This window comes from Corapipo altera, unplaced genomic scaffold, assembly GCF_003945725.1.
Source record: "Corapipo altera isolate COAL_440 unplaced genomic scaffold, ASM394572v1 45, whole genome shotgun sequence".
In the NCBI taxonomy this organism is placed as follows: Eukaryota; Metazoa; Chordata; class Aves; order Passeriformes; family Pipridae; genus Corapipo; species Corapipo altera.
The window spans coordinates 7,311,136-7,327,580 of record NW_020884877.1 but is presented as its reverse complement, the minus strand read 5'-3'; the positions used below and the strand labels follow the sequence as shown (position 1 = coordinate 7,327,580).

At 44.9% G+C, this 16,445-nt stretch overlaps 1 long non-coding RNA gene across 2 annotated transcripts in view; it reads left to right on the top strand.

Moving 5' to 3' along the window:
* Positions 1 to 16,445, top strand: part of LOC113944095 — a 158,988-nt gene that overhangs the window by 121,924 nt on the left and 20,619 nt on the right. For both annotated transcript variants that reach the window (XR_003526578.1, XR_003526577.1), the window contains exon 5: positions 4,643 to 4,744. This is a non-coding gene — a long non-coding RNA (uncharacterized LOC113944095). The remainder of the gene's footprint in view (positions 1 to 4,642; positions 4,745 to 16,445) is intronic.

Genomic DNA, 16,445 nt, shown 5'->3' with positions numbered 1-16,445 from the left:
TGCTTTTCTCTGGAGAAAAGCCAGCCCTTAATTTTGTGAAAAGAATCCAGAGGCTCTATTCAGTTTCCTCCTTGTGCTTGATGCTGCTTGCCAGATTATCAGTGAGGCAATGCCTTGAGAAGCTGATTGGCCCTCCTGCAAATGCAGGGAATTTTAATGAACAAATCCATAACTGGATATAATCTCTGTTAAAAATGGAAATAATAAATTTAGAAAGTAACCAGACAATGACCTGATTGACAGAAAGAAAGAATGAGTAATAGGAAAACGCAGACTGGAAAATGAAGATGGAGCTGGACATTGGCTTGGTGGGAAGGTCTGTGCTTGAGGGTGTGTGCACAGGGGAGAGCAGACAGACACTATCAGAGTCAGCAAACAAGCAGCTGTCAAGGGAGGTCTGTCACCTCTGTCATTGCTGTGCCTTCTGCCATGGGCCACCGAGGTGGGCTTTTGGGTATGAGACATAACATAACCTTGTTTTTATGGGCAAATGTACTAGATAAAAGTGCAGATCTCATGTTCTCTGACATAAAAAAGTCCTTTCAGGTCTCTCAGGTAAGCTCTAAGTGAAGGAGCATTCCCTTGTCTGTGATGTGCCAGGGTGTGTGCCAGACAGCCAACAGGAGATATGCACAAGGTGATTAAGGCAAGAAAATTAAAACATGGTAGAGGTGAATGATCAGAAACATTCATTTGTGTAGCCTCAATCCTCTGATTTCTCATGTAAATACTTCAAAAAATGAGTACATGAAAAGTAGGTCACTTTGGAGCAACATTCTTGGAAGCAGGGACATTGGAGATGCACAAGGAGAAGGTATAAGGCCGGGATAGAGGCAATTGGACACTTTGAGCTGTGGGTGAAGGGGAGAGCTGCTTGTATTTTTACCACCTGTTCTCAGTCTGCTCTCATTTTTAGGGGGACATTGGTTACCTCCAGCTTTTCTCATTGGAATCTTTCCTGTATGAGCAGCCCTCAGTCCTTGCTTTAACTTGCATCAGTCAGATGTTAAAGTAGTCCAGCAGTTGCTAGCAAAGTCACACAGTTTTTTACTTCTGGAAGTTGGAAAAGAAAGGAGACAGTTTCAGAGATAGCGAGGTCTGAATCAAATAGGACTTAATGAGATTAATCTTGACACACTCCTCAGAGCCCATTGCAGTTTGGCCAGTGCAGGAGCACTATGGTCCTCATGAGTTCAGGGACCTCCGTGTGAGTTCTCCCAGATAAACTGGGTTTTGGTTCAGCCAACAGCCTGTGGACTCAGAGTGTGCAGGGCAAATACCCCGTCTGAAGCAAACTTCAGAGTAGAAAGAAACACATCTACTCCTAACACCTCCTCACCAAACTGGACATGAAAGGCTTTGTAAGCCTTTTTTAGCCTTTGTTACCTGGGCCACCAGGAGACAGCGGGGACCTGACACAATTTCACAATTGTGAAGGTCTGTTGTAATATACATCCATGCACAAAAATCCTCATTATCAATCATTTCATAAATCAAATTTGGATGTTGGTCTGCAGACTTGTCTGCACTTATCAATTCAGGCAGGTGAACTGAGGCGTGTGATAAAGGAGAGATACTGGTGATGAGAAGGGATTGCTTTAAAGAGTGGTGCCCCTGGAGGAGCTGGGGAAGGCTTTTTGGCACTGTGTTGAGGAGGGGAGATCAGCATGATAAAGACAGAATTGCTGAAAGGACACAAAGGGAGCTATGGAGCAGGAAGGGGAAGGCACTGAACCGGGCGGGCATGGGGTCAGCAGTTTAAGTCTTGAAGAGCAAGGACAGATGGAGGGGAGAGAGGGAAGATGTAAATTGTAATCAAGCAGAAGAAGGCATCTGTGAGGCTTGGGTGAACTAGAAAGTGGGGAGAGAGGAGATTACATCACTAAAGTGAAAGGAAGATGTGGACATCCCTGTTCAGTTCATTCTGCTCACAGTCAGTAGCTGAGAAATCACTACTCCTTAACAGCATAAGCAACCCTTGATTAAGAGAACACAATTATGAAGGAAAGAGGATGCCTTCAGACACTTGCAACCAAGAGAAGTAGTGCCTACTGCTCTGTCTCCTTTCTTCCTGTGGGGTTGCTGGGAGTCAGGACAGTTGATCTGAGTTGGATATTTTTTTCTCTGTGATCAATGGTGTCAGAAAGGAAAGGTATTAGGAATTTGACAGTGTAGGTTATCATCGTGTTTCTGGTCCCTGTCTAATAAGTGGGAATGCTGGAATGTGATGCATGTTTGACAAGTCTGTTTTTGGCCTGGAGAACTGCTCCTCTATTTTCCTGTCCTGCTGTAGTTTAGCTAATGAGCATGCTTGCTCCTCTTGGGAACAGGGAGCTTTGGATGCCCACACCTCTGTGATGCTGCCCAACCCCTTAGCATGGAGTTTCCACCCCGCAGCAAGGAGGAGCTGTTCCAGAAGAACTTTGTCAGGTTGCCAGTACTTTCATTTTTGCTGACTAACACTGCCTGCATGCTGATTTTTCACCAGCATTAGTGCATTGGGGGGATTCTTGCATTTCTGACTGAACTGCTATGCCTCAGTTATGCCTGCATTGTGATTATTCCCATTTCATACAACTCTGGGGCTCAGAATTTATCAGGGTTGAACACTTTTGAAGAAAATTACCTGAGGAAGACAAGAGGCACTCCGATATGTCAAAGAACAGACTGCGACTATTGATGTATTTGGTGCCATGTTTTCAAACTGCTGCCTGCTGGGAACCACATCCATCTGTCTTTAGTTTTTTCTTCCTCCAGAAATATGTACTGAGTGCCATCTGATTTACTTAGAATGAATGAAACAACCACTGTTGAAGGAAAAATCTATTGCAATTCAGGTCATCCTAACTTCAGTGGGTAAGACACCTGAAGGCTTTGATACTATTACTGAGGATATTAGAACTGAAGCTTTAAATACAGCATTTAGAATAAACTTATGAAGTTTTTTAGCCTGAGTGGAAAATAGGATTGATGCAGGAAAATCCTGATAGTATCAAGACAGAGGTTAGAAGTTTGATGATGATGATTATTCTTCTTATAATCTTATAATATTCTTATTACCAGGCTGCCTTTACAAAGGTACCAATGAGAAGTCATATTGGTTTTCCTGTACAACTGCAGTTCCTGAAAAACTGCATTGCTCATAAGCATCTTGAACATCCAGTGCAATCTGCCAAAATCTATAGTCCCGATGTTCTACCAGAAGGGAGTATATGTATATCCTATTTTTTTTCTTCTTCCTTAGGAGCCCAGTGCTAGCCAATGCAATTTGCCTTGAGAGGCAAGAATTTCAAAGGGCCACACCCACATATTTCTGATACTATCCATGGAAATTAGCATTTCTGACAGACCAGTGCAAATCTATTATTTGTATCTGTGAATGCATTGTGGTTTCTGTTTGGTTGTTAGGGGGTTTTCTTTGCTTGTTTTCTAGTGAACTTAGCTAACATGCAGTTTCTGTTGCTCTGCTTATGCTGTAGAAGGTCCAAATTCTGTGGTGCTACTTGTGCATTGGAAATAATGTGCACATGTTTTAACCAGCTATTGTACAGCATTGTGAGAGTCAGAGAAGTCCCTGACTATCTCAGATGGGATCATTTGCACTCTATAGAGTGCAGCACATGAGTCCTGTCAGCAGGAAGATGCATTAGACTCATTCTGCTTGCCCTTTTCCATAGGTTTGCTCTGTGCATCCCTTCTAAGACAGTCTAAGTATGCTGTTTATGGATGTGATTTTTTGCTACCAAAATAATAATGCTATCACTAGTCCTACTCAGATGTGCTGACAGTAATAAGTCTCACATTGGTAAAAGCATATCTACTTCCAATAAGGAAGGTTTTGTCAAATAAGGGTGTTTTTTAGCAGTTTTCACACAAGGAAGAGAAAGGGATGGAAGAGGGGAGAGATATGTTGCCTTAGGTACACTGGTTTAGTTAAAGTAGCACCATTTTTGTGTGTAGACAAGAGCTTAGGAAATGTACAGGTCTTAGTCTGGGGGACAGGACTTTAAAGCATTCATTGAAGTCTAGTGTCAGTTTTCAAGGCTGAAGAATATTATTTTATTTAGGCTTCCAGACCAGCCTTGCTCCAGGAATGCACTTAGGTTGTTTTTAAAGCAAACATGAAATCAATAGCCTGGTGTTCTGCTCTGCTATTTCTTGCCAGAGCTTAAGGACCACACATGGGTTTTCCCTCCTCTTCGTCACCCTGCCAGGCGTGCTCCCGGATAACGGCAGGCAGTTCTTGTGGATGAATGCGGAGAGGTTCCAAATGCCCAAACACGCACTGGACATCTGGGCAGTTTTTGCTGCAAAGTATTTTCCATCAGGCTTCCCTCCAGATATTGCCATGAAAGGACCAACTCACACCACCCTGTCACAGATTTTATCCAGCTTCTTACTTTAGTGGGAGTTTTATCTGAGCGAAGCTCAAATAGGAGCCTGTTGGCTTACCTCACCGTTTGTAATGCTCCAGGTGGAACCCAGGGCTGTGCTTTTCAGTTTGACCTGGCAAACACCAGCCCAGAGAGCAATGGAGCACTGTGCCCTCCATCCCATCACTCCAGTGGTGGGCCTCAGCTCACGCTTGTCTGGATGCTTACTCGGTGCAGGAAAATAACTTACTTGTCTCCATCCTGTGCAGGGAACAGGGGCTTCACCTGGAGTAGCAGATTCTGAACGCTTGTCCGTGTAGGATTGACTTGCAGATAGTTACCCACTCCTGACTCCAAGCAGCCATCATGAGGTAAATAACAACCTCTGTCCAGCTATTGACCTCTCTTGATGCTGATCTCACTTGAGAGTGGAATACTCCTTCTATTTTCCGCAGCTCCCTGGAGCCAGGCTCGCTCCTCTCCTGCAGGGTTTGAAGCTGAACCGTATGGTACCAAGGCAGGTCCCCAGTTAGAAACGAAAACACACATTAGCAAAGAGGAGAGAAACAGGCTAAAATTGGAAGTGACCATTTCGTGTTTGATGTTATTCAGAGGAGCCTGTTCTTCATTTAGGACATTAATAGTTGTAACAGAAGCTGTAATATTTCAACAACAGTGGTGATTAGGAGCAAAGAGGCAGCTAATCTCCATCTAAAAAGAGCTAACTAGCCCGTCCTTTAGCCCCCACCGCACTGTCACATTTAAATACCATGAATATTCACTGCTTGGCACCCAGCTGGCATCTGAGCTGTTTTGACACAAAAACCTTCAAACTCAAAGAGTTTTTAATCAGTCTGCAAGAGAGAGAAGAAGAAAGTGAGAGAAAGAAATAGGAACAGAGAAAATGAATCAATGAGTTCAGCAGAGAGGGGGCTACCCGAATCCAGTTAACCCCTTCCTTTCTCTGCAGACACAAATGCTGTCTCTGCAGCTCTGGAGCCCTCTGCCCGTCTGCAGAGGATGGAGAAGGGTCAGTCCATCCCCTCTGGGCACTCCCATTCCTCCCGAGTGCTCCATCCCGCCCTGAAGCCCCATAATCCCAGGTATCTCGCCCTAGCTGAGTGCCCATTCCCCTTGGCTGCCCCATTTCCTCCAGCTGCCCCATCCCACCCCGATGCCCCTTGCTCCAGGCACCACATCCCCCTCACCTTCCCATACTTAAAATGCATCACCTCCTGCTGCCTGTGCTTGTTTCCTGGTGCAGGGCTTATTTACTCTCACCCTTGGCTGTGTTTGTGGCTGGTTACCAATGTGTTTCTGTTACAGGCAGCACAGTTTCACTCACAATATGTGATGTGCTTTAGAGCAGCCAGTCTTTTTCCCTGCAAAGAGTTTTCATCTCAGAAAGAGGTTTGGCAGCGTTAACAGCTGCCATCTTCCATATCCTTATTGGAGACTCAAAGTTGCCTGCAGCCCACACAAACCCTTTTTGCATCAGTTTTTGCAGCAGGATTAGCTATGCAGCTGCAAACAACATTTTTTCCTTGTTCTGCAAGAAAGAACCCCACAATACTCTGAGGCTCTAGTTTTACCTGCACTGTGCATCTGGGCACTGACAGATCACCCAGCAGTCCCTGTTTAACCTGGATCAGTCTTGTACACACAACTGCATTTCTGTCAAACTAGTCTGATCACACAACACAGACTGTATGCAACTTTATGCTGTTATGTCAGCTTCAGGCTACTTGTGGTAGACAGTATATACCTGATTTGGCAGGACAGTAGGGTGGTGTAGGACCTGGTCTACTACAGCACTTTACCATGAAAAACTGACTTGTCTAAATTTTCCAAATATGTTTAACTCGATGGAGTGCTAGATCCATGCTTCATGTCATATGTCTGTGGCATTTTCGATCTAATACTGGGAATCACAGTCAGATTTATTTTATAATCAAACCACAGCCCAAGTCTCGAAACTGTGGCCCAGACTGCAGACCTCAAGTCACATGTGAGGAATCTGTACTTGCACCTCAGCTGGCTGCGTGTTCAGAGCACAGTGGGGAATTTTCTAACCTGCTGTATCTTCAGAGAGTCTGTTGTGGACTTAAATTACACATAGGTTGTCTCATCGGCCTTCAGGGTCTTTAAAACTGAGATGCACTTCAAAAACCGATGTCCTGATTCTCTTAAGGAAAATCTAAGGAAAAGTGAAGAATAGAAGCCTGGGACTAATTTAGGCAGATTATTATGGTCACTGTAAAGGACACTGGTATCCAGAAGGAGTGTAAATGAGGTGGTATCGTGTAGACCTTCAGAGGCAAGCCTGTGCTGAGGGGAGGCATTGCACAGGGGAACAAGGAGACAATTGCTGGAAGTGCAAGGCCAGCGAGGAAAATAAGCAACTAGAGAAGCAAAGTGGATAGCTCCATCCCATTGGCAGTGGAACAGAAGATTTCTTGGGAGAACAAAAAAGAGCAGGGCTAGTGAGGAGCCTGAAAGCCCTGCTGTGTGGTGTGATGGAAAGGGTGCCACAGTGAAGAGACTGAGAGGGAGCAACGTGGTGGCAATGCTGTGTCAGATCTGCACTACTCTGATCTGTCTTGAGTGAAGGTGGGGCATTGTGGGTGTCAGGGAAGGACCACAAAGAGAAATTAATGTAACCAGGATGGGAGATGAGAGTTTGGGAGCAGGTTTTTCCTGTGTGGGTTCCCTAAATCTGAAGTTAGTGTAAGATTTATAAGGAGTTACTGAAGCTGTGGTGACTTTTACTGAATACAGTCTGGGTCTCCTTTGGGAGGAGGAAGTAGAAAGATTTGGGTTCCACATTTCCTTAGTGCTCTCAAGATCCTCTGATGCTCTCCAGACTCATAGATCTCACCCAGCACTTTAAAATTTACAAGCATGCACACAATAGCCAAATGTGCTTTGTAATCCCTTCCCAGGCAGCAGACAAAGTGGGTTTGCATAGATTGGTACTTACTCTATTCAAGTTGATAATTATTTTGAATGGAATACTCCCCATGAAGCATGCTTGGAACAGCATCAAACCCTATGGGCTGTGGGAGGCACATCCATCAGCTGTACTCCGGGGTGTATTCTGCAAAAGCTCACAGCTGGATAGGAGGATCCATTTTCCTATATACTTAAATGAGAAAATAGTATGAGCTTTTCTTAAGTCTCTTCTTGCCAATATCTGGCCACTACTTACAATGAATTTGCTCAGTTGCTATGAACTATATCTGGGCATGCTTCCTTCGCCTGTGGAAAAATGTGGGAATCTAATCATCCAGCACAAAAACAAGGTGTTCCAGCTAATAAGTGTCTCAAAGACCCTGAGGACATGGATTTGGAGTGTTGTTGAGGAGGTGGATAAAAGTATTTTATTTGACATTCACCTACAGTTTTCTGTTGCCCCACTCCATCGTATTTGCATACAGTCAATGTGTTCTCTATTAGGTAAGGAATATCCAGGCTGAGGAACAGGCAGCAGAGGTGTAGAACTGGCAGCACTCACTCACCTGAGTCCACCCTCTCCCCATCCTGTCCCGAGGGGAGCACAGTGCTGCTGTGGTGGTACTTTGGGGGCAGGGGGGCTCAGATTAGACATAAAACAGAAGCTGTGGCCATCTGTGGTCATTAAAATTCCATGACACCTTTTGGTACTGAAGCAGTTGGTGCTAAAACTATTCCACTTGGAATACAAGGCAGACAAGCCTTGTGCAGCCTGGTAAGAGGGTGGTGCCTGACTTGCCAGGTGTTTTTCTGCCTGCTGTAGAGAATAGGGCAGACTCTCATGCTGACTGCCCAAAAGTCACTAATCCCAGAGCTGGGAGCAGAGCTGCTGCATCCCTGTGACCAGAAAACCATCTGAAAAGGAAAGAGCAAAGTATGGAGTGGGCAGCATGCTAATAACAGATCTTTGTGGTTTCTGTGACTGGATGTGACTGGATTTACACAGTTTTGCTGGATGGTGGCACACAGATGGACAAGTCTATTTACAGGTGGTATAACCATAGAATAGATTGGATTGGAAAGGACCTTTGAAGGTCATATAGTACAAATCCCCCCAAAAATTTTGTAAGTTTTTGGGACCCTGAGAGTGCTTGCAGCAAGCCACACAGTGAGATGTAGCCTGAAACTCCGAGGCTGTTACGTGAAATAAGAAGGCTCTCAAACTCTTGTAGGTTGAATCACATCTCTGCATAGAAATCTAAACTTGGGATGAAAGCAAAGGTCCTACAGAAAATGAAGTCTAATCCACTACACAGAGGGGTAGAAAGGGTGGGTGATGGAGGGGACCTTTAGTGACTGACAGCTTACAGACACTTGCTCTCATCCCCGAGTCTCCCTGCTGTGCAGTGACCCAGAGCAGGAACCAACCCAGCTGAAAAATAAATCTTTTTTTCCTGGAGTTATTTTTTATCTGGATCAGTTCTCTGGTCTCATTCACCATGTGCTACACAGACATCATGCTGGCATATCTGGTGGTGCAGAGTATGGGCGAGGAAGCAAGGGATTCCTTAAATTGATGTAAGCAGCTCTGTTGTCAAAAATGCAACCACAGACCCTGTGCAGAGTGCTCTCCTTGGCATCAGAGCTGACCTGCAGTCTGCACAGGAGGAGCAAAGGGGACAAATGCCTCTCTCAAAAAACCTGCAGAAATTATCAAGTAATTAGTCCAAATCATCCGTGCTGCTCCTGGGACTCTGCAGTTGATGCATAAGGATGCTGGAACCTTATGTGTAGCATTCTGATACTGGAAAAGCTACAGCAGTATTTTTTGTCTTGGTTCCTTCCTGTCTCTCCTAACTCTCTTGTAGAATCATTTCTTCTCTGTCCTTCTCTGGGAGAGGAAAAATCTGGCATTTCTCTTTACTCCTTCCTTGGCACCTACTGTGTGCCTGGGAGTTTGCTCAACATTCCTGGTGTTACCCTCAGTTTGGAAGGTGTTGTGTCTGCACCCCAGAGAAAGAGCTGCTTGGTCTGGCATCATTATTGGAATCCCCACAGCACCATTCTGCACCAGCTGCTGCCCAGGGAGCAAACACAGGAGCCCTGGATTCTGTGAGCCCTTTCTGGCTGCTGTATTTCATCTCTCCGTGCTGCTGCTTCCCAGGCAGCATGTGATCCTCTGTGGTATGCTCTGGCTTCTATAGGGAATGGGTTAATGCTATAAACTGGTCTTTTTATGGAACCTCTTGGCAATGCAGAAAACTTTCCCATTGCCAGGGTGTTCTTTTTATTCAACAATTTGTTCACAGAAAGCAGCCCGTTTAAACAAGTTTTCTCTATTAAGGGTCTTCAGCTGCATTTGTTGTTTTTTTGAGCTTATTCAGCGTGGTGTAAACTACAAAACAGTATCCTACAATAGATTTGTCTGAGGGAACTGAAGTGTGTACTCCTGTGATTCTGCCTACTGTGGGAGCTCCTTGAAAGCCAGATGTCACATTCAAAGAGTAATCTGTGTTTACAAACACGTGACCACACATACTCAACATTTTCAGCAACCACCACACTGAAATTCAAATCCTGCAATTTTGCTTCTCTACCCACCTGCCCTGCACCCAGTCAGAGCAAGAGAAGAAAGTTTCCAGAACTTGGACGGAATCATCTCTTTTATTTAGATGAGTATAAAACACATAGCTGTCTGCAGAGGGCTGAATTTAGCTTCCCAGCTGGGGCCTCTCATCTGTAAGTTCTTGCAGACAGAAAAACACCAACTGCTAGCAAGATAATCCAATTTCCCCTCTCTTGCACTCCGAGGAAGGCTGCCTACTCCCCCACACCATGCTGGGTTTCAGTCTGGCAGAACTTCTCCCAACCACTATACCCTCTGCAAGATCCATATCAAAGCTTCAGCCCCCCAGGGATCATTAGAAGGCATTTATTTCTGCATATTCCAGGCGGGGGTGGAGGGGATAGGGGTGGAGGAGGCAGATAACTTTATTCACAATGCAAATAGGCTGCCCTTACTTTCAACCTTTCCTTCAAACCCGGAGATATTAAAAAAACATGAGCTCTTCTAAAATAATAAATACACTGATTCTGCTGGATGTTATATTGCTGGTGTCTCCAGAAAAGTGCCCCGGCACCATTTGATGGGAAAAGCCAGTGAAATCTCTTTACTCTGCTCTTGTCCTTGCTCCCTCAATTGCTGTTAACGTTCAGTCGAGTGGGCTGAACCCATATTAGAGCGCTTGGCTCATTTAAGAAGGATCCTTAGCAGGTAGTTTTGCACAACAGGACTAAGATGCTTCGAGGACTGAGGGAAAGTCAACCCAATTCTCTCTGCAAATTTGAAGCGCCAGTTTGTGATTTGCTAATAGGGAGCAGTGAGTTATTAAGCTCATCACAACGCAGCATCCTGCTCCCCTAGTCCAGAGGGAGCCAGCTATTTAATAAATCAGAACCCAGTGCTAAGCTACAGGGATAAAAGGATCTACATTAATGTGAAAATACTAATATCTAGAAGAGCAGATTATAATCTAAATGGGTTAGAATGAGATAGCACCATTGTTTAGAAGAAACAGCTTGCTCCAAATCTCATTAGAGCAGTGGAAGATATCTTCGGACCCCCTGAAAGCGCTTTGGAGGGTTGGTAAATGTGGTGATCATGCTGGGGAGTCCAAACAGCTGCCCAAGGCTTGCCTTTCCTCTCAGTGTCACCTGGAGGATGCGCCTGAAGGAAGGAGAGACTCCGGGTACAACTGAAGGGGATGAAATGACTATTCCTTCTGACGGACGTGCAGCTTGCAGAAGCACTGCACCCCTTGCAAAAATCATAATTGCCCAGAGACAGATGTGACTGGGGATGAGCATCTCTGCTCCACTTGCCTTCAAAACTTTATCTGGAGCCACAGGAGAGGTGGGTGGAAACCTGTAAGATGAGGTTATGTTTTCCCCCCTCGGCATAGCAGTACCTGCTGTGAAGTGGCAGAAGAAGATGGGGTCAAATTCAGGGGCTGTTTCCTCCTGGGCCAGGGTCCCAGGGCAGCCCCTTCAGGAACATCTCCTCCACAGTTGCCTTGGGCACTGTCTACCTGAAGTGTCCAGTCCTCACTGTTCACAGCGTGCTTCCCTCCAGGCCTGGCCATTTTTTCCTCGCTTATACTAAGTTGAGCAGAGTCTACGCTGGCAGGGGCTGTGGTGCAGCTCCCTGAAAGCTGGTGACAGCTAGCAACGTGTTTGCCTTCATTCATCGTGCCCAGATGATAAAGGTTCTCAGCTTTTATAGCACAGGATCTGCAATGGGTGGTCAGCATCCCTGCTCCCAGGTCTCTTGCAGACAGCCGTCTTTCAGCTTTGTTAAATCTTTCCAACTGAAACTGTGTCCAACTGAATGGCTTCTGACATCTAATCAGGAGAGAAGCCTTCAGCATTCACCCATCAAAGCATGGTGTGGTTTATCTTGGAGCTTTTCACCAACTGCAGGGTGCAGGTCCCTGCAGCTTAGCCCACAACTCACCAGCATCAGCGCGGTGACCTGTGCAACAGCATAGTGTTCAGCTCACAAGAATTGTTCCCAGGCATCATCATGGGGATAGTTGGCCTTGGCAGTACTGTCACATGGTGATAAACCCAAGAGCCCTGTTCAGAGGCATAACATTTTTTCAGCTTTTTTGTTTTAATCCAGTCAAAATGTCAAATGGCCTGATATTTCATTAGCAGAGGAGGTTCTGCAAAGCAAACGCAACAACCATTACTGATGAGAAGGCTGAAGCCACAGTGAGACTGTGTTGCTAAGAGCTGTTATTTTCACTCTGGCACCTGTGGCACTTCCAGCCTTAGTCACCATAGTAAATTTTCCAGCGCATCCTTCAGGGAAGTGCCCAGTTAGGCCAGCAGTGCAGCTCATGCTTGCTTCATTACAGTCATCCATCATAAATAGAGACATTACAAACAGGCAAACCATGGCCCAACTCCCTGGGGGAGGCTGGCAAGTAGAGTCTACTCCACTCGAGATATGAAGGACCTTTCATAACACATAGTTTTGATTTTCACAAATATTGAGACTATTCTTTGCATTAATGATAAAGTGGATTAAACATACCCCATTTTCCTAGATAATGCCCCTCTGGAGTTTCACCAGGACCAAAGTGGATCTGGCATTCAAACTGAAGAAATCCCTGTTTAGCATGTGGGAGTCTCTGGAGAGGCTTCAGATCTGCATTACAGCTGTGAAATATGGCATCTCCTCTGTTGCTTATCAGAGATCTGTGTTTCTCCTGGGAAAATCTTGCCCAAAGGATTCAGCCCTTGCCAAATTTTTGACTGGATTTTGTTTGTTTATTTTAAATTTCTTTTTAAACATCTGAAACCAACAAACTTAAAAACTGCTCTAAATCTATCAACTTGAGTTAATCCCTTAAAATAAAATAATAAAAATATTAATTTCTCCAGGCTGCTAACTTCTAAGACTTAGTATAAAATGGATTTAAATGACTGAAATTCTAAACCCTGAAAAAAATGAGTTTAATTGGAAAGAATTACAGTTTTTCTTTTCTCCTGTGCTATTCACCTGTTCTTGGCGTCTGATTCTCCTGAATTTTAAAATGGTTCCTATTAAACATACATGTGTGTGTGAATTATGCTCTTCTGATTTTAGTGCCCACTCTGCAGCCAAGGAATGAGTCACCCAGAGGCAGCTCTGCCTAATCTCCTTCCCAGTCAGTCCTCTCAGAGAGCTTTCCCCGTGTCTATGCTCTCCTCCTTCTTCATATCTACATCAATTTGTCATGCAAAAAATATCAGGGCAGGGATGGAGCCACATATTTTAGGTCCAGTACAACAGCTTATGTTTTCCATGGCTTCTACTATGCTGAAAGGCAGAATTTTGTCATGGTGCTATGTGGACCCTGGGGATGATGTTGGGCTATGAATGCAGCTCAGCTTCAGGGGTGCTCCAGGGGCTGGGCTCTATAAATAGTGCATACTAATCCATACTCCACTTTATAGGGAGGGATGGTAGAAAACACACAGCTACAATCTATTCAGGGAATTTTTTTAATATTAGATCCTCAGGGAGTAACTCTGCTCTACTTCACAGACATATGTTTGTTGGAAATATGAGTCTGATAAACAATTTCCTCAGCCTCAGTATCTCAGCAGACCCACAGTCCTCTGTGTAAGACTCATTTTGAACTCCAGAGATATTCCAGTGTATCTCAGCATTAAACACATTGTCCTGGAAATATCTTCAACTGCATATTTTGAATGAAATCTCTTTGCTTTGGAGAGAGCTAATGGTCAAATATCTGTAGGTACTTTTCCCATGTCATCATCTAGGATCCTGATGAATTGTGGTAACATACAGAACTGTCCAATGTAACATATGGCCAAGAATGAAGAATCCCAGGTTTCTACCTGTTTCTGGTGGCTATTCAGGGAATATGGTATTCACTGAGCAGGGCAGTCAAGGGAAGCAATCCTCTAACAGAAAGTTAATTCTGATGTCTATCTGTATTCTGTATCCAAGCTTGCAGAATATACAATGACTATGGTCTTTCGGAAGTTTTGCTACCTGTCTCATTAACCTGGAAAAGACTTTGGGATATTAAATAGAGAACAGTCAATCCCACTATAACCAAATAATCCTCTAGGAAATAAATGCAGTAAAAAAGTCACACTTGTCTTAGCAGATGTTGATATAATTTTGATTTCATGGGTTAGAGCATTTAAAAAGCTTTTCTGGAACTATTCAGAGCACATGCCTGTAATGGGGTAAATGGGAGGAATACAATTTAGCTTTAAAAAATCAGACTCGGTAACAGTACATATCTCTAAAAAATATATTCCATTTATGACCAGCTGGTTGAATGCCTTGCTGTGATACAGCAGCATCATGGTATTGTATATTTTGAAGGCAATGCTAAATTCAGACCCTGGCTCCAGCTGAAAGACTCAGATGTCCTGACTTGCTGTTTGGGGCGCTTGCTGTAGAGGAAAATAAAATTCAGGGCCGGATCCAGACCCGGAGTCCCCATTCTCCTGCTGCTGGGAGCACTAGTTTTGCCCTACTTGTTTGACTAGGAGTGAATGGGACTGGTTTGGTTTTCTTCCAGACCGGTTTATACCTCGCCTCATTATAAACTTCACCGTGTACTGTCCTTTCCCCTGTCTTATCTCCCTGCCTCCTTCAAGGGCAATGGTGGAATGCAAGAAGGGTGCTTTTGCTGGGGGCTGTTCTGAGCTGAGAGGAGAGGCAAAAATGACCCTTCATCCTGCTCGGTGTTTCAAACAGCTTCCGCCTGCGGGGAGGGGATGTGTTGAGAACGTGTGAGAGAAAACATCGAAAAGGGGAAAAAGGCTCAAAAAGGGAGGGGAAAAAAAGTACAGCAAGGAAGCTAGAGACAAACTTCAAGTTGTGGATTATTTCTCACCCAGGCTCTAATTAGGAAGCCTCTTATGGGACTGTGAAGCTGTCAGGCTGCCAAATGTCAGCGTGTTTATCGGAGATCAGGCGAGTCTCCTGTCTGCAGCAGCTACAGTTTGGTGCTATGAGCCTCCTGGGTCCTTCCAGCGTGTGTGACTCACACTCAGCAGTAGCACCTCCGGGGGCTTCGAGGCGCAGTGGAAGGCTCTTTCTTCTCCCTTAGAAATCCAAAAATAAGCCCTTTCCTGAGATTTGGCCTCTTCATTTTGGCTCTGCACGGGGAGGGTTAACCACAGGGTGCAGAGCTGCTTCTTCGTGTGTGACTCAGATTCCCAGGGAAATCCCCACCTTATCTGATGGAGCCTGTTAGTCTGCTAATTGAATAAGCTCCTATTAAAAGTGCAATGTTTTTTAATGACTGCTAACAACGGGCCAGATTCTGATCTGATCTTTTCTCTTGGGATCATTTTTGCTGCTGGTGTGGCCCAGCCCTGATTGCAGCCGGGCAGCCTCCCCCAGCCCCACCGGCAGCCGAGGAGCCCGGGCCGGGAGCTGACACCAACACACCAGCTCTAGGGCTTCCAGGGTGCTGGAGAGCTACAGACCGGGCATCAAAACTTCAGTTTTAATGAGCCAGGACTTCATGAAGCGTAACAGGCAGGAAGCTTTTAATGGGAATCTTTAGGAAGAGACAGAAGGCTGCAGTGCAGCCAGCAGAGGAAAGCATTTGTTGGGAGACTACCAAGGACTCCATGTAATGTAATTGCTGCAAATATCTACTGCGTGATTCGAGCAGTGCTCTGAGTAATTAACTTTGCCAGTGTTGAAATCAGGTTGATTTGTTGATTCTGCATATATGACGTTGTCTGTGTCTGCCTAGGAAAAATGTTGTGTGTGCCTCTGCATATGCACATTCAAATCCTAATTTTAATTAAAATTATGTGTATTACATCTGTATCTTCTTTTTCTCTATGGGAATTGACTTCGAGAAGGTATTTGCCTAACAGGAAAATAAAAAAACGTGGTTAGCATTTAAAGTTAACTTAGTAGGGTTCCGGGGTCTTCCGAAGGAGAGTTTAACAGCTCTGATTTCAGCCAGGCCCTGGCTGCCCCAGGGAGGGGCTGAGCTCTCTTGCACGACCCTGTGACCACATTTGCCTTCCTTTTCTCACCTGAAACTCCCAGTGGGTTACCAAGCCTGTGTGACATCAGAACCATACAAAGTTTTCTAATAAGAAGACTGTTTTTTGTTTCTTTTTGCAAGCCAGGAATGAGATCTGGCCACCTTCACCCCCACGCATCTCCACACCTACTCAGTTCCTTTGTGTGTCCCTTTTGCTTTTCTCCAAGGAAAGTTTCTATTAAAATGCAGGAGCTTCTTTTAGCAGGTCCCATACATCCACACTGACACTGAGCTGCTGCTTTAAAAGTTTCATAAGCAACCAGTAAGTGGTGGGTTTTTTCCACACAATACCAATAACGAAGTGTCAAAAATCTCAAGCTCCTGTTATCAGAGGCAGAGTCTAACCCCCGTTTCTCAGGCTGTTTTCTATTCCCCACTCCTGAGTTGTCAGATGCTGTGACATGGCTCCATCACACCACGACTAGCAGTCCCAACAAACAGAAAATGATTTCCAACTGGCAAACATGCTGTTTACTTTCCAGAAAAATTGCACTTTCCCATCTGACAGCTGATCAAG